The sequence below is a fragment of the Panulirus ornatus genome, chromosome 64 (genome assembly GCF_036320965.1).
Source record: "Panulirus ornatus isolate Po-2019 chromosome 64, ASM3632096v1, whole genome shotgun sequence".
Classification (NCBI taxonomy): domain Eukaryota; kingdom Metazoa; phylum Arthropoda; class Malacostraca; order Decapoda; family Palinuridae; genus Panulirus; species Panulirus ornatus.
Window position 1 is genome coordinate 4,691,104 of NC_092287.1, and position 19,222 is coordinate 4,710,325.

A 19,222-nucleotide genomic window follows, 5' to 3' on the forward strand; every position below is an offset into this window, starting at 1 on the left:
GCTCTCACCTCACAACCTTTTCGTCCACTGCGACCCTTCCCTCTCCCTGTTCCACGGGGATCACTCCAGCCACTGGTCTCGGCAGTTGTCTACGGTCTACGGGCGTCTGAACGCAAAGTTCACGACCTGCGCTCCGCGACGGGCTGCTTCTTCCTATAGTTTCTTGGTGGAGACCAGCTACACGAGGAGCAGCCGTTACAATATCTCTTTCGCCTCGTACATCTTCCTAAGACCTTTCCACTTTCACGAGTCTGGTTTTCTCTTAATAATATCACTATTCTAACCTTTCCATCCAACGCTGCTTCCACTGGGGCATACGCATGACTCTGCCATGCATGTTGATTACTACACAACAACAAAAAATTGTACCGAGATATATGCGGTGTCTATCTGGCCCAAGGCACCACCAGCGAGACAGGTGAGGGAAGGCGGCTAATCTCCCCCTCGCCTCATATATTTAGGACTGTCTTAGGTTAATTAAATTGGCTGCCGCTCCTCCCGAGTCTCTGGTTATTGTATTCTACAGTTTGTGCGTGCGCGCGCGCACACACACGAGTTCTATAGAGTGGCGATCATAACAGGCCAAGCCTGACTTATATTTCCTGAAGCAGGAAGATTGCACAGGCAACTTGCCGTGAACCATAAGACTCTTCGCATCAAGGCTTCCATAAAGGCCACTATCACATTCTCACCCTCACTTCACCAGTAACATACATGATGTCTCATAAGTCCGGAGTCTTTGAAGAATTTGCTTCTCTTTAGTTCAAAAACGTTCAAATCACATGTGATGAACTTGCAAACCCATCCATGGGCATGGGTACGCAAGTTTGTGCTGTGCAAGTTGAATATACTTTGAACTGAAGGTATATAGAGAATTCTGCCTGAGCCCGGACATCTGAGACATCCTTCGTCATGTTGTTGAGCCCAGCGCAAAGTGTCCCTACCTTGTGCAGTCTCCCACACTACACCCATGTCCAACAATTCTGTTTACATGCCGTGGCGCTTGACGCGAGATAGAAAATGGGTTCAAAGACTCAAGATGGCTGCCATGGCAACCGTAATGGATTCTGGATCGGTGCCAAATTTTATCAGGGATGTCCCTCTTGTATTCAGGAAAATTTCTGAAAAATTTCTGAAAACATTTAGCCAAGATAATATTCCTGTGCTCAGGACGGGCGCCGACATCTGCAGACTTGGTCGTCCACGGCCCAGGAAACCTTCCAGAAATAATCTGGCTAAAAGAAATGAAGTTTCTTTCCTTATAAAAAGTAAATAAATAAATCCTATCAATACGTAAGTATAAGAAATAAAGTTAAATAAATAATGAATGAAATTTACAGAGCAAAACTAAACTCATCTTGATACATGTCATAGATGACGCGTCCCATTTATGTCTTGACGTGTTACCCTTCAGCACGACAGTACGATCCGTAAGCACGACGGTACGATCCCTGAGCACGACGATACGATCCTTAAGCACGACGGTACGATCCTTGGGTACGACGGCCTGGCCTTCCCTAACCAATACCCTATATACCCCAGGCAACATGACTGCTACATCTTTACCAATAAAAAGAAAACCTCAATTTCCTTGGGATTTACACCGAAAAAGGAAGTTAAACCCTCTGGAACGCTGTAATCCCGCACGGAGTGACCATACCCCTCGAGAACTGAGTGAATCCTCAATCCCTCAGACTCCCTATGTAAATCCCACAACCCGGAGATCCCCAAGCAAGGACCATCGATCAACTCTTCAAACCCTCTCGAACACCTCCTGAGCTCTGAGGTCTATAGTGTCGCCAGCAATCATTTGACTGGTTGAGCCTTTCGAACGCTGAGGGAGCTCTTCTCACCACCCAGTCAACCAACACAATAGCTCGGGCTCTGTCGAACCCGCCGGACTCTCTCCCTCTCATCCGACACCTCGTCAGCCAGTGAGAGCTGTGGGAGGGGAGAGGGAAGAGGGGAGGCCTTTTTGAGCGAGGTAAATGGCGGAACTATCAGTTGACACCAGCCCGGGTGATCAAACACTGCCGGTCGCTCATCCTACCAGGCTCCCGGCCACCCAACTGGTCGCCCCTCTTTGGTTCCCCAGCCAGCCATCCGCACAACAAAACGTCCCTCGTCGCCAAGCCCCATAATGCCCATCTCCGACCATTATCTTCCAGAACCCCAAGTCTGGCACTTCACCAGGAACCACAGCTTTCCTGTGCCCTACTCCACCTTACCTCTGATATGAACCCTCGCATGCCAAGCCAACCACACCCATGGTACTGGAACAGTCAACCCTTGCAACCTAACCCAAGTCCTCCGCTAACGCTTCTCTCAGTCTCTTATTTCTATAAACTCCACCTATGGTGGTGATCCAGCCATTAATGACTTTAATGACCCCAAAATCGCCGAGAAGCGTCTGGTCTGTACACCGTCACGCCTTATGTTGTTGCTGCTGCTGCTGCTACTACTACTACTACTACTACTACTACTACAATTCTTATCAATGTTACACGAACTGTTCGACCTTCCCATCTCTAACATTACAACACTATAGTGCATTTTCTAACCTACCGCTACTAGTACTTATACTTGTCCTGCTACTATCACCATTACTAAAACTAATACTATTACTACTGCTACTATTTCTCCTCCAACAACTGCTACTACAACAACCATTACGTACCCACCACAACAACTGGGCAAGAATGGCCCAAAACAAAGGGACCCTCCGCCCCAGGCTGCCGTAAGGACTTCTGGCGGCCGTAAAAGCGATAAAAGAGACTCTTACGACCACTATATCGAGAGGTTTTCTTTATTTCATGTCGGAGAGCCTATGGTCGTGATGGACGGGCCCGCTGACGGTGTAGAGGGGGAGAGGGTGGTCGTAGGGGAGGCGGGGGAACGGGGGTTGTAGGGAGAAATAGGGTGAGAGGTGGTGGGGACCAGGCATCGTGGGAGAGACAGCGTGGGAGGTGGAAGGGGTGGCTGGGATCGTAAGGCAGGTGGTGAGGACGAAGGGTCATGAGGGAGTGGGAGTGTGTGGGAGGGAACCATGAGTCGCGCAAGAGAATGAGTTAAGGGTGGAGGAACGAGAGGTGGTAGGGCGAGGGAGTGAGAGGCGAGGAAATGGGGAAAGTAAAGAGCTATGAGTGAGAGTGAAGACCCCGAGTGTGAGAGTGAGGGGGAGAGTGTGAGAGGTGGACAGCACGGGGAGCGAGGCAGACGACACGCCATCACCACACACCAGACCGAACCTCACATACAACATTCACACATCCGCCACCCTATCATCTACATGTGCTGTGCATGCTCACCTTTTAACATGACCACCACGTAGACGACTACTACTACTACTACTACGATTACTACTACAACTACAACTACTACGACGATGGAGTACGACAACGACCACTAGGCCGTCGTAGTGAGACTGTCTCCTCGTTACTCCTGTACCTTACATACCAGTGCAGACCTCCAGCACAGACGAACAATGGTGGTGAGTGGAAGAGCATGGCAAGAGATGTTTCCCTCTCCCTCCTGGAAGAAAAATGACAAGATCCAGGGATGTTCTCCTCCTGGAAAGAAAAAAAAACATTCATCCGTCATATTTCTTCAGATTACCTGAGTGTCAACATACTCACCCTTATCCTCCCCACCACGCCAACTCACGTCTCCCCTCCGGCACTACTGTTATCTGTCCCGACCACTGTTTACCTCCACCCCGTCACACCTGATGTCCTGCTCTCTCTCTCTCTCTCTCTCTCTCTCTCTCTCTCTCTCTCTCTCTCTCTCTCTCTCTCTCTCTCTCTCTCTCTCTCTCATCCATGTTCCCGGTCTACAGTTCGGACTCTGCTCTGTAAGGTGGATGCGTACGGCGGAACCTTCGCTCTCTGTGGTACGGATCTATTCTTCTACAAGACCGAGTTTAAGTCTAATGACTCCAGTCCTGTACTCACTCTCTTCACCTCGAGTGCCCACACCATATTGTCCACGTCGTCAGCAATCATCTCTCAAGTACTCAAAAATGGTTGTTCTTTTCCCATATTTCCAATTCTTCAAACGGCCCTCTTAACTTCTCCCTAGACCCAGGCATCACCCATGTTTACCTCCACATCTTAACCCTGGTAACACATCACTCCACTTGTCTGGGGGTGTTCTGTCTACACATCACTGATGCGCTGCCTGACACCATAGTTACACATCCTCACCATAAACAAGTGTTTTCTTCCTGGTCATGTATCTCACCACAACATCCCCTTTTTTTTATAATGGGGATCCTGCATGCTCAGGGCTGCGCTACAATCAGCAGCGGGGAGATGAGGGACCGTTTTGGGGAGTGAAAGTATCCTCGACGAGATGTTTCTCTCGTCCTCCAACGCCAACAGCACATCACCCAATTTAACTGTCCACTCGCAAATGTAACCTCAAGAATACATAGTCCGACAATATAGATATCTAAATATTAAGACTATTCTCTAACTAACATATACGGAGTCCGACAATATAGTTATGTAAATATTAAGACTTATCTAACTAACATATACGGAGTCCGACAGTATAGATTTCTAAATATTAAGACTATTATCTAACTAACATACATGTAACATGTAAAAAAAAAAAAGCAGCTCCTGTGATTACACAATTTTCTTGAGACTAATATGATGGTTCTGGGGGTCGGGGCTGATGATAACCTTACCGTGGCATTTCCTCAGACCTGACGCATATTAAATCCTAAATCCAACAAAAACGTTCTCTGGACGCCACCCGGATTAACTTATGGACCTGATTAATCCCGTAATTACACAAGGGATTAAATATAAGCTTAAGTACAGCTTTTCTCCCAAAACATTTCCTGGTATTTCAAATGTTTTTTTTTCTTCCAAGCTTCAAGATCCTCCTAGGGATTACGACCTCCCTTGTTTACCCCCGTAATACCCTGGGGATTTACGTGTACATCATTATATATAAGGGATTAATATCATCTTTATCTTGAACACCAGGTGGCGAGATCGTACCCTGAGTCCTGTTACAACTATGTTATGACTGCACAACACCAGATGAAGTTCACCAAGGGGAGTGATATCTACTCTATATACGTACTTTCTCATACCACTGAAACTGTGATGCATAATGATACATAACAATAATCATAATAATATTAATAATAATAATAATAATAATAATAATAATAATAATAATAATAATGATAATAATAATAATAATAATAATAATAATAATAATAATAATAATAATAATAATGATAATAATAATAAATAATAATAATAATAATAATAATAATAATGATAATAATAATAATAATAAATGCTATTATATAGCACACTCCTTAATGAAGAACAAAGAATACTTGCAAAACTTAGATGAGAGAGAGAGAGAGAGAGAGAGAGAGAGAGAGAGAGAGAGAGAGAGAGAGAGAGAGAGAGAGAGAGAGAGAGAGAGGTCGATATTTTGCCCTAAGGTAAAACTATCGAGTGAGAGGGAGTGAGGGAGGGAACCATTCATCTCACACACTTCATCAACGTTATCCCAGCACCCAGGCCGGAGAGCCGCACCCCTGATGGTTATAAACTGGCCGGTTCAATTTGCACCACCACTATTATGCCGGCACGTCCCTCAAACTGTCGGCTAAATTAAGATTTACACATCAAACCCGGCAAATGTTTCCCACACAACACATCTCGTGTTCAGTCCTTGCTCTCCCAGCGAACGCACAGCCTCCCTGGCTTCCAACATGGGCCACACTACACTTGCGCAGGTAATCTGTTATTACGTTGTATGCGAAATGAAATCGATGTTACTATACCAATGATGCAGTATACTTTACCTTACACCCTCCTGCCCCAGCTCTCTCTTCCATGGGGTCCATCCCCCACGCAGCGCCCAGGAAGTTAACCACGTCCTTTTTAACTGATTTCCTTAATGACGAATATTTTTCATTCTATTTTCTATCTGATGCATTTATCATCGTTATCATTACTATCTTTTTATAAATACTTGTTTTCTCTATTCTAATAACCATATCTTACGTTACTGGCGCACACACATACGTGCGTACTGTCGTCTGCGATGAGTCCACCAGGAAACGGCAGAGATGATGAAGTAACCCAGTTCATTACCTCCCCTGGAGATGATGAAGTAACCCAGTTCATTACCTCCCCTGGAGATGATGAAGTAACCCAGTTCATTACCTCCCCTGGAGATGATGAAGTAACCCAGTTCATTACCTCTCCTGGAGATGATGAAGTAACCCAGTTCATTACCTCTCCTGGAGATGATGAAGTAACCCAGTTCATTACCTCTCCTGGAGATGATGAAGTAACCCAGTTCATTACCTCTCCTGGAGATGATGAAGTAACCCAGTTCATTACCTCTCCTGGAGATGATGAAGTAACCCAGTTCATTACCTCTCCTGGAGATGATGAAGTAACCCAGTTCATTACCTCTCCTGGAGATGATGAAGTAACCCAGTTCATTACCTCCCCTGGAGATGATGAAGTAACCCAGTTCATTACCTCTCCTGGAGATGATGAAGTAACCCAGTTCATTACCTCTCCTGGAGATGATGAAGTAACCCAGTTCATTACCTCTCCTGGAGATGATGAAGTAACCCAGTTCATTACCTCTCCTGGAGATGATGAAGTAACCCAGTTCATTACCTCTCCTGGAGATGATGAAGTAACCCAGTTCATTACCTCTCCTGGAGATGATCAACTTGGGAAGACTTGTGATCATGATGGTTTCCTGAAGTGGATTGGCAGCCGGCCACTGGCTGACGGCACAGTCGTTTCTCCAGTCATCTGTCAACCGCCACATCGCCCATAAAGACATCCACAAATATGATCACAAAAAATCTGTTACCCGATATATATATATATATATATATATATATATATATATATATATATATATATATATATATATATATATATATATATATATTTCTCTTACGTAGTAAAACTAAAATGTATCATACAACCTTCCCAAAAATACGTCTGGAAAAATGTTCTTACCAAAGAGAGAGAGAGAGAGAGAGAGAGAGAGAGAGAGAGAGAGAGAGAGACTTACCCACGAGGGGAGTGCACCTAGAAACAAGGGCTTGGGTCGCAGGGCTCCACGCACGTCTTGCTTGATAAATGATGCTGTGTTTCTCAGAGCACCACGTCCATGAAATACCTGCCAGTCCCGCCATCAAGTGGAGACCATTCCAACCGTGTTGTCATGTTCTCTCTGATATGTTTCTGTATTTGTTCCATGCATGTCTCTATCTATCCTGACACAGGATAGTTTATGCCATCTCTTTAAGCTGGGGGTCGAGTATATTCCTCTCCTGCTATGTTCAAGGTATATCCCATGGTATTCTGACTGATATAATAAGCCTTGTTTCCTCCTTGATATAATAAGCCTTGATTCCTCCTTGATAAGCGGCTTACACGTAGTTCCATAAGACCTTCATTTATCCCTTCCGTTTATCGCTACGCGTCATGACAACATGGTCAATCTCTCTTCACCCTCACGTTCTCCCAGCCTCTCGTGGCGGTGTGTGCCTTCCATCCACCCCTCCCCCTCGACCTTCCGCAAGAGGCGCTTCTGAGATCTTTCTGACTCATACATTTCCATCTGTCTGGTTTTGGTTGGGCGGGCATAGGACACAATAGTACTCAATTTTGCTTCACTGATCATTACCAGCAAATTTCCCCCTCACCCGCGGTCAATGGTCTCTTCATCGTCCCACTCATTTACGTAGCGCGATGGTGCTATCTCGTAATGGTCTCTGAACTCTTAATTCCTCGTTTGTGATGACCCACTATGATGATCTCTGACGTCTGTCTCACATCCTGTCTCTATTTCCCGTCGCATCGTTACCTTCACATCCTGTCTGCAAGGTACTGTTAAGAGGTCTATGATTCTCTTGTTCATCGTCATTATATTCTCCCAGGCTCACTTCTACCCTCGTGCTGGTAAGCAAATTTTGATTTTCCTTACCATATCATCCGGTCATTTTGCTTCCTCATCAGCAGAGCAAAGGACCAGACTTTCCTGCACTTCTCTGGCCATGTCTAACATCACTATCATCCAAAGAAGTGAGGTCAACACGGTAGTCTTGTGGTGTCTCAGACAGAACACCTTCATCAGACATGGCTCAGTTTGATGCTACTTTGGACCAAATGCCGCGACCAGGATCCGAACCCGTGCGAGCTCGACCGCGGGCGGCGCTCACCTCTACCCCACCAGTACCAGCGCTCCCCTCAGCTCTTCTTCAGTACCAGTGTTCCCCTCAGCTCTACCCCAGTACCAGCGTTCCCCTCAACTCCTCTCCAGTACCAGCGTTCCCCTCAGTTCTACCCCAGTACCAGCGCTCCCCTCAACTCCTCTCCAGTACCAGCGTTCCCCTCAGTTCTACCCCAGTACCAGCGCTCCCCTCAGCTCTTCTCCAGTACCAGCGTTCCCCTCAACTCTTCTTCAGTACCAGCGCTCCCCTCAGCTCTACCCCAGTACCAGCGCTCCCCTCAGCTCTTCTCCAGTACCAGCGTTCCCCTCAGCTCTTCTCCAGTACCAGCGTTCCCCTCAGCTCTTCTCCAGTACCAGCGTTCCCCTCAGCACTCCAATCCTCCCGCCTGGCAGCGTGAGGAAACTGTGCCACAATTGGCTGGTGGTGGAGAGGGCGACTGGTGAAGCGTGGAGCCTGGGAAGTGAGGTCTGGTGTTCCCGTGTTGACCCACCTGTCAAGCTGGACACCTTCAACTGGCTCTCAAAGGTCCACTTTTACCGTCAGCTTACTGACGCTTCTTTAATGTAACTCTCGCTACGTGCAATTACATTGATTGTACCTGATAACATTTACTCCTATGTAAAGTGCATACATCTAGGTGTATCAAGGGTGCGTGTGAGACAAATGTACATTACACCTCAGACTTTTCTATAACCGTTTCATCATAAACTGCCTTCAGCTTATCAAGTGGACAATGTAATCTCACGTTTCGACCGGAGTTTACCATTAAGGTAATCTTTGCTAGATGGCCATACCCACGTATGCCACGGTAACCAAATACACATTACACCCACGAACAACGATGACCTCTTAAGTACTGGCTGCTAACCGTCCACGCGAAAGATAACGATAACTGATAACACAGATAACATATCATCTGTCTACCCAGCCTTATCTCGCTGTAGTTTGATTACCAATAACGCTCATCTGACATTAATTACATCTAAATAAACGGATTTACTTCACAAAATTATATATATATATATATATATATATATATATATATATATATATATATATATATATATATACACTGAGGAGGTTGCATCATCGTCAGTTGACTATTAAGACAAAATACTCCACCCCGGCCAAAGAAAAAAAAAATCAAATGAGTCTATCCTGTACCTGCTCCTGAGTGTGGCGCATCCCTGGAGATGTAGGATCTACCTGGATTTTTCCTTTCTTTTTCTAAAGGGGTCCTAGGGTTGAGAGAGAGAGAGAGAGAGAGAGAGAGAGAGAGAGAGAGAGAGAGAGAGAGAGAGAGAGAGAGAGAGAGAGAGTGCTTATTTGTCCTACAATGAGATATGCTTTGGGGCAGGATTTTGGGAGAATAGAGAATAATTGTATTTTGTATACTACCCCCAATTAAGCCTTTGCCTGGAGCTTCGGAAAAGCCAATGTGGCTGTTTTGTTATGTATTTATCTCCGTCGTGTCACGTCATCACGCCAGCAAATTTCCTTGTGAACGTTAAACTCTGTCAGGACAAAGTCCCCATAATTTTCGATGAACGATAATCCTCCAAAGTTTAGACGATATTAGATAATCGTCCATATGAAGATGGCGATGGGCGATAATCCTCAGAAGTTTTAAAAACACTAAACAATCTTTAGAATGAAGTTACTGAGGCACCACCACAACCCTCCCAAAGTTTTTAAAATACCTACTGATCCTTAAAATGAAGTTGATGACGTAAGACAATCCCCCCCTTAAAAGTTTTACAATATTCGAGATCTTCAAAAGAATGTCTGCTGATGCACGATAATCTCCAAAAAAAAAAAAAAAAGTTTCAACCCTTGAAGTCGCGCGCGCGCGAGCGCCCCCCACAAACATTTTCGGCTGCTGACCATTTTCTCACTCCTGAAGTCTCGAGAACCCAACACCAAGACTCCGGGAAACAAAAACAACTGTGGAACTTAAAGAGTTTTGGCTCGGCTACCACGTCTTTATTTCTTCATTTTGTCTTCTCTAAAGAGCAGCTGACGCGACATGAGCAAAAATACACCCTAACTGAACAAGAACCAATGGCTTACCCTCAATATCTGGGACACACTAGAGAGTTGCTGTCCCGCGCACACACACACACACACACACACACACACACACACAGTGTGGACGAAACGAGATAAGACACACAGAGGTAAAGTAAAGAGGGAAATAAACTGAGGCAGCTGTCTGTATGGACTGGCCGGTGAGCAGGAGAGCGCCAGGCGGGCCAGTAAGTGGAAATCAAGATGGGTATAAGGCCTCGTCCAACGAAGCTCTACAGCAGCCAGCTCTTAAAGAAGAAATGTGTGTGTGTGTGTGTGTGTGTGCCTCACCTTGCGTTCCAGCCCCAGGAGTCCCTCCCTATCTTCACGAGGCTCCCGCAGCGCTCAGGAACCCGGCCACGTCCACCGGTCGGGACAACAGATGTATGGTGGGCATGACGGCTGATGGGATATCATGAGACAGTGCTGCAGGGATGGGCACATGGATGTCCAGAGCACAGACGGGAAAAAGTGACTCGTCTTTGTCTAGGGAGTGTGGCGTCTGAAGAGTGTATATGCAGTGGGTTGGAGTTTAAGACTGAGAATGGAGAGCGGTTGTTTAGTGTTTTGTTGTTTCAGGGTGCAGGTGTTTGGTCTTTGCTATATCTGTGAGGGGTAGGTGGAACTGTGAGTAAAGGTTGCTGAAGTGTGAGAAGTGTGAGGCAGAGGTGGGAGAGTTCTAGTGCTGTTGCACTGGAATGACGTGCCGTGCAGGTGTTATGTGTTTGTGGTTGCTAGGCAGCCTGTGACTGCTCTGAATGCACTACTTTGTCTAGTTTGCAAGTCTACTAACTCTGCTTTTGACAGGCAGTTGAGGCGCAGTTTCGGATGGAGTGTGTAAATATTTTGGTAGAGGATACTACTGAATTCCCTTGTTTGTCCAAAACTGTAACCAATTAGTGTTCTGAGGGCATTTAGGTTTTCGTTTTTGTGTTAGCGTTCGTGATGTGGGGAGTGAATGTGTGTCGTACAGACGGCCAGAGTTAATGGTGTTTTGTTGAGTAGGAAAGACTGACCCTTTAAGGCGACGGGAGGTCGCAAGGCTGGACTTGGTGTCTGTCTGGGGTTGAAAAGGTGAATGAAGACTTCTGTACAGATGCAGACCATCTGTTCTGGGTGAGCTACTGTGTAATATAGCGTTGTATGTCTGTTGTTCCCGTGGTGTCACGGTGCTGTGATGTGAACCCCTACTTTTTACTACTTCCATACATCCAGAGGCCACTGTGGCCTCAAGGCTGAACCACAACCAGTAGCAGAGAACAAGGATGGACTCCTCTGAAGCGAGAAACTCTTCGACCAGGCTGTCATGCTGATAATGCAACCTGAGCGAGGGCAAATTTTTTCACTTGGTGTAAACGCAAACAGACGGAGTTCAGTAAACTCACTCTCTCTCTCTCTCTCTCTCTCTCTCTCTCTATATATATATATATATATATATATATATATATATATATATATATATATATATATATATATATATATATATATAACGATCAAATATGTAAACATAAAAGCAACATGTTTGGGCAGAATATTTCCACGTTTCTGGTTTAATAGGTTCTGTCATAAAACGACAAGTCTGGCTAGAAATATGTTCAAAATCCGTGATTGGGAGTGAGTTACGGGTACCGAACACCGACAATATTTCACCACTAATTACCCACTTACCGGCAGTGTGCCGCTGGATACACAAATATATATATATATATATATATACATATCATAAAATTTATGATATGGGTTTGTATGATTACTGTTTGAATACTACTGGGAAGGAGTTTACATATGTTGCCCCGTTTCCCTACCATGTCCTAACCTTAAATATAAACATACATACGGTCAATCATGGAACACTGGAACCCCTTTAATGGGGACCCCCTAGGCTGCGTTTCAAGCGGGAGCTGGGTACGGTGAGCGCCTCTAAGCCAGTAAGATCCTCGACAACTTTGTGTTCTCGCTCTCTATAACCTACTGGCACGGAGGGTGTGAATGTGAGTCCTGGGCATCGCCTCAACACTGCTAGGTCAGGAGGGTCGTGCTTCCGCGGGAGGTTGCTGTCTACAACCTACTGTCTGACTCGCAGCACCAACACTGTCACCACCAGCACTGGAGAGGTCAGTATATACCTTCATACAACCGTCTGGCAGCAACACTGTCACCTCCAGCACTGGAGAGGTCAGTATATACCTTCATACAACCGTCTGGCAGCAACACTGTCACCTCCAGCACTGGGGAGGGCAGTATACACCTTCATTCAACCGTCTGGCAGCAACACTGTCACCTCCAGCACTGGGGAGGTCAGTATATACCTTCATACAACCGTCTGGCAGCAACACTGTCACCTCCAGCACTGGGGAGGGCAGTATACACCTTCATTCAACCGTCTGGCAGCAACACTGTCACCTCCAGCACTGGGGAGGTCAGTATATACCTTCATACAACCGTATTCCAGCAACACTCGCTGCGAGTGCTGCAGTAATTCATCTCAAGATCCGCGAGTGACATTGTCCTCGGTCGTGCCCTGGAGAGCTCTACGCCAGAATTATAATTCCTCCTTCTTTTGTCTTTCAGAGAAGCGTCTTAATTTTCCCGGGTAAGCTTTTCATATTACATTTACTGGAGGACTTGAAAGAAATAGAGTTTCTTGTGATTCCTTAGTAACATTACATCACACACCGTCTCGACATCATAATGCTCTTTACTGTAGTGGAGATTAAACAATATAATTTTCACCTGGTCCTCCACAAACAATGTGACAGCTTCGGTGTCATGAAAGATACGTTTACACCCATGTATGCTATCCAGGGGCAGGTTTCTCAATGACTCACATAATATCCGTGTCAGTCAGTAGCCACAAGACCCATTGTAACTTCCTCAGCTGGTAGCCACGGGGTTCCCAAGCATTGTTGAGCATTTCCAGCCGCTCCGATTTCCTGGAACAGGCGGCTGGAAGAGGTACACTCTCCCGTGCATTTCTCACCATAACAAGAATACAGTTAAACGAGTCTTCTACTCTTGACGACCGTGGTGATGACTAGCCCTCACCCTGGAAACCATATGCTACACTTCCATAGGTCGTCTAAACATCCCATCGATACTTCTGTCTGGCAACACATACCCTGACACCGTTCTAATCAGACAACCATTCATAACTACATACGTAAGACTATCTACCCTACTCAATCATACCAATCTACCCGTCATACTTAAATATACCAAGCTACCTTCATAGATAAACATAAATCGACAAGCCAACTTTTAAATACACCAGACTACTTTTCGTAACTAAGTACATCAGAATGCTGTATCTACCTAAATAAACCAGGTGATTTTCCGTACCTCAATATACCTGGCTACACTCAGATACACCAGGTATCCTTTCTTACCCAAATGCATCACATTACCTTACCTTGCACATTCTACCAGGCTGTCTTTCCTACCTACATACGCCACGCTACCTTCCCTGCCTTCGTGGGAGGCTACCTTTCCTACACCACAGTCTCCATCATAATGGCCCACCCTGATTAACACAGGCTTTCATACTAAGAGGTTCTTAATTAAGCTGCTTTACATCCTCAAAGAATGCGCGTGCATTCCATTTAAGTCTCCCAAATTAAGCTGCAATTAGACCAAAGGAATACGCCACACAGCTCATCATATCCTCCTTAATATAATTTCTTAAGGCTAGCTTTCTATTTGCAATGAAGACTAAATCATTATTGTGACCTGTAAACCACCAAAGCAGCTTGTAAACCATACCTGAAGCATGATACATTTTCAGTGCAGCCTGTAAACCACTAGTGTAGGTTGTCATCCATAAACTAAAGCATAATGAATTACCTCTGTAAACCACCAAATAAAGTTTGTTTACCATATCTGAGGCAGGATGAATAACCAAATTAGCCGGCAAACCAACACAGAAGCCTACAAACTTGCAAAGAAGAACTTAAAGCCAAATACTTCAGTTTGTACGCCATAACTAATGCCTGTCAACCACGTATGAAAAGCTCGTGCGAGTGTACCTGCTTCTTATGAAAGACCTCTGGGCGTCTTCCTCGACTAAGCTCTTCACAACACCGGTTCTGAGAGCGTTTTCCTTTCTGCATTGTTTGCTGTGGAATTTTCTTTTCAACGTAAGAAACAAGAGTCACGTACTGGGAGCCTCTGACTTTTTAAAAATGCATATAAACGTACGTGTGTGTGTGTGTGTGTGTGTGTGTGTGTGTATGTGTGTGTGTGTGTGTGTGTCTGGGTGTGTGTGTGTGTGTGTGTGTGTGTGTGTAATATTCATTTTCCTGTTTCCTCAGCATGCCAGAAGGTCGTCAGCGTCGTGCGTGTCCTGGGAAGTTTGGCTACCAGCTCTTCCTGAAATGCATGACGACAAGGGTATATATCAAATCATCATAAAACACCTACAGAAGGTTTGTCAAGGATGAACCACCGGTGTTTATATGATGATGGTTGTAATGACCCAGGCAGCCCACTGGCCTGAAGCCCAAATAACCAACGGACCAACCAACCAAAGAACCAACCAACCAGAGGACCAACCAACCAACGGATTAACCAACCAACCAAAGGACCAACAAACCAAAGGACCAACCAACCAAAGGACCAACCAAACAAAGGACCAACCAACCAAAGGACCAATCAATCAACCAACGGACCAACCAACCAACGGACCAGTTCGTCTATGATCTCCCCAAGTCCTGAATCTGCAGGTCGCGCCTGAGTGGAAGGGATCCAGGAGACCCTGAGTTCTACTGTCCTCATAATGAAGGCTTCATCTCAGAGCAGAAGTGATTTAAGAACTCACAGAAATCAGCTCGTCGGATTCGTCCGGGAGAGTACCGCAGACTTCATCAGGCAGTACCAGTGTGGGTGCTGAACTAGCCTAAACTATTCCATCCTTTTCCACTGATAGGCAGACCTGTCCCAGATTCTGAGGTGGTGCGGACAGGTACAAAGCCTCTTAAACATGAGACTCTAGAGGTAATAAAAGACAGGAAATCATGTACAGGTTCTGGACGACACAGAGGACGAGGTGGTTGGGTCACTCAATCACCCAAGATCAGCTGGAGGACTTCAGAATAAGTGGTACTGGTTTCCAGGTTTACATCAATGATGCATCACCAACCGTTCGTTCATCAAGAACCAAACAAAGAATATTTCAATATTAGCAAAACTGCCATAAAAGACTTTATGATAAGCGGATATGTTTACAAGGAACGAGACTCGATTAAAATGGGAAATATAACACACCAATATCAAGGTGAGAAGAAGCCATTTCCATAGCTGCAGGTGTGAACTCCACCAAAGCTTACTTGATAGTGTCCTTAATATGTGCTCAAAAACCCTGCTTGTGAGGTAAACGTATTTAACTTAGTTCTTAATACAGACGACGCACTGATCGATCTTGTTGAGGTCGAGGAAAAGTTTGCCCTCGATGATCACCGACAGATGTACTTTTGCGGCAGCCCCCACACAGCTCGTCATGATGGTCAACAAGACGTGGAATAAAAAGAATCTTTGGTAAAGAAAAACAATCTTATCTTTTTACTGCTTCTGACAGGATCAACCGAGATGACACCGTCCCAGCAGAACGACATGGGCATAGCTTGTGTCTGATGTCTCGCCGTCACAAGCAGTCTCGAACGGGCCAAATGGTCTGCTGTGGTGGGTTTCCCTCCGTCGGTGTGTATATACACTTATGTATGGAAGCAAATCTCAGGTATTAATAGGGAGACTTTATATCTGCATTAGTGTCACTGCTGTAAGACCAGATATACGGTATGTACGGTGCATCTCAGCGGTCTCCACATACCACCATATATATATACGGGAGGGATCACCACCTCTCTCTCTCTCTCCCCCACTCCTCGGAAATTCCTACATCAGTCACGTCCCTCACAGTCTCTGTGTAAATTCTACAAATTCTAAGATACCGCCTCCTGGCGATGGGTAAATCCTCATTTAGCCCAGGCTGTTAGAGTAACTCACGGCCCATTAAATGGGGCTCTGGGAACCCATCTCCCCTCCCCTCCTCACCCCCACCCACTCCCCACAGGGAGGATATTATCGGCCAACGGGGAGGACGGATCTGACGGTGGAAGCCGCCTCTCTCGACAGCTCCGTCGTAAACTGAGATTTCTAGATCGATTGAGACGAAGGCAAGTTAAATTTCGTTATGTCTTAAGTGTACGGGACAACGTGTCTGTATTCATGACTCCAGGGGTGAGTGATTGCTTCTGTGGCATTTGTAAAGCGCCAGAACCTGATGGTCGTCCCTGAGAAGGTGCCTTAAACTAAATCAAAATCAAAACCCTTAAACTCTTTTTAAGTTCTATCTGCAGGTGTTCAATCCTCCAAAAAGTAATGCTGTTAATGCTAGAATTAAATATCAGTTGATTTAGAGAGTTATACTTTGCTCTATTTCTCATGAAATTAGAAAAATAATCTACTGTACAAGTGTTACAGTACAGGAAGTACCCTACTCAGACATCTTTACTATGTACTCCTACACCAAACCCCAGACCTTCACCTAACAAAGCCACATTTTAATAACATTCTGAAAGGAAAACTTTGCGAAGTGTTCTCCAGCCCTGATAAAATGTGGCTCACAAGGCAACACATGAGAAACTCCTTTTTTGTGCAAGACCTTTTCACACAGCGGTCTAAATATGCGACCTGCTCACAATAACCTTCCATTACGTTCAAGCGAATATTATACAAATATACACAGATCTTCTGAAGACTTTATTAACGCGATTAAAATAACCATCTGCAAAACCCACTCACACACAACAATATATTGCAAACAAGTCGTTATACTATAAAAGACCATCAGGGGTTTTAAACTCTCGTAAACCCGCCCTGTGTCGTTAAACGGCTAAGTTAAACGACCATTAAACTGGCACTGAATAGGTGTTAGAGAGAGAGAGAGAGAGAGAGAGAGAGAGAGAGAGAGAGAGAGAGAGAGAGAGAGCGAGACAAATGCCTACGAGGCCAAACCTGGCCCGCAGTGCTCACTGGAGACTTGACCTACGACACAAGACCCTACGATGTGGTCGTGCCACTTGCGCGCGCACGCACACCTCGCTTCTACCAACGACCCTGTCTTCTCTCAGCCGCCACGAACACCAAACAATGCTCAGTCCTGGGCTCGCCTGGAAATGCTTTCAACTACACACTGAGGCTTCTTGTAAACTGCATGTGTTTCACCGTAATCTAATCTATGGCCAGTTCTTGACCCATGGTGCCCCCCACGCATCACGCAAACATCCAAGTGGAAATGAAAAGTTGAGAGTAATCATGTTTACGTCATGGGACCATATCAAACTGCTCTCAACCACTCAAATGTAAATTTACCACTTAAGTCTAAAAATGTTCAGTATCGGAATGACTAGCTATTAACAACGTCCGTGAGTAATCAAGTACTTCTGAAAAGTGTTTATTTGCCTCCTTAAGCATGACGGTGCAACTCATGAGTATGACGGTTCGATCCTCGAGCTTGACGGTTCAATCCTCGAGAATGACGATTCGATCCTTGAGCATGACTGTTTAATCCTTGAGAATGACGGTTCGATCCTTGAGCACGACGGTTCCATCCTTGAGCACGACGGTTCAATCCTTGAGCACGACGGTTCAATCCTTGAGCACGACGGTTCGATCCTCGAGCACGACGGTTCCATCCTTCATCACGACGTTACTACCCTTAACTATGGTGGCCTGGTCTTTGACCTGATCTTTACAGGTCAGGTCAAAGGCTACAGGTTAGTGTACCCAAGGGTCGCACCGTCGTGTTCAAGGTGTTGTGCACCATCATAACCATCTACAACACCAGGAAAGTCAGGTTTACCCTCTCAACAGCCAATACACACCTGTCTTCCGAAATACGCAAGCCAACTCAAGACAATATGGCTTTCCATCTCCTGACACTCTCAAAAGGCTAAAATGTCTGAGGGTACACAAAGATGAACCCCATCAACTCGCGACCACCTGACGACCATACAGTACTCACATCCACATAGACTTACCTCAAAAACTTCCTCGTTGTGAGCGCTCTATTACGTCGCCTGAAGCAGGGGGAAGGGGAGCCGCTTCTGCTGCACCCGCTCTACCAAAACACAGATGGTGTCAACACCAGCCCTGAAGCGCGCGCCCCCGGGAAGGGCGTAATCTATCCTGGCGAAGAAGCACAGTGACACATCAACCATTTGTTATGATAAGCAGATCCACGCAACCACAACACCCGTTTTCTCTCGCTTTTGTGCCACAGATCATGAGACGCCTGCAAGGACAAACTTTGATAATCTGAAATATTTTTCTCAGAATTTTAAATGCTTGACTCTCTTAACCGCTTCTGTAAACATGTCAGCTCTAACCATTCAACACATTCAAATCCCGTCCCTAAATATCTTTAGATAGAAATGAACAGTTCAACGATGACACACCAGAAGGCAGACTTATCGGTGTTGTTAATCAGCGCAAGATAACGGCGTGAATCTCCTAAGCCAACCCGATAACAAGATAAGGAACAGGTGTTTTTAACGAGTAAAAAAAATAAATAAGTAAGAGAAATGTGCTGGCCAATACATTCTGCTCATGCTAAGCACTCCACAATCTAGTGTCATTTTCGTCCTGACACGGAAGTGAACCTTGTATATAACGAATAATAACGTCTGAGCGAGTGATATACTAAAGTGACATCGTATATTATTAATAATAACGTCTGAGCGAGTGATATACTAAAGTGACATCGTATATAACGAATACTAACGTCTGAGCGAATGATATACTAAAGTGACATCTAACTTCGAAGATTCAGGCAGATAACGAGGATAAACCCCCAGCAGCAGAAGTGGTCGATCCTCGTGATATCTGTGGTCGAGTGTGATCAACATGTCAGGGTCGACG

At 45.4% G+C, this 19,222-nt stretch overlaps 1 long non-coding RNA gene across 1 annotated transcript in view; it reads right to left on the bottom strand.

The window, feature by feature from the left end:
• The window catches only part of LOC139746354 (uncharacterized), a 71,914-nt gene extending 53,407 nt beyond the window's left edge, over positions 1-18,507 (bottom strand). Inside the window, exons 1-2 of the long non-coding RNA XR_011712139.1 lie at positions 18,343-18,507; positions 3,457-3,569 (exon numbers count right to left, since the gene is read on the bottom strand). This is a non-coding gene — a long non-coding RNA (uncharacterized lncRNA). The remainder of the gene's footprint in view (positions 1-3,456; positions 3,570-18,342) is intronic.
• Between the last annotated feature and the right edge of the window lie 715 nt (positions 18,508-19,222).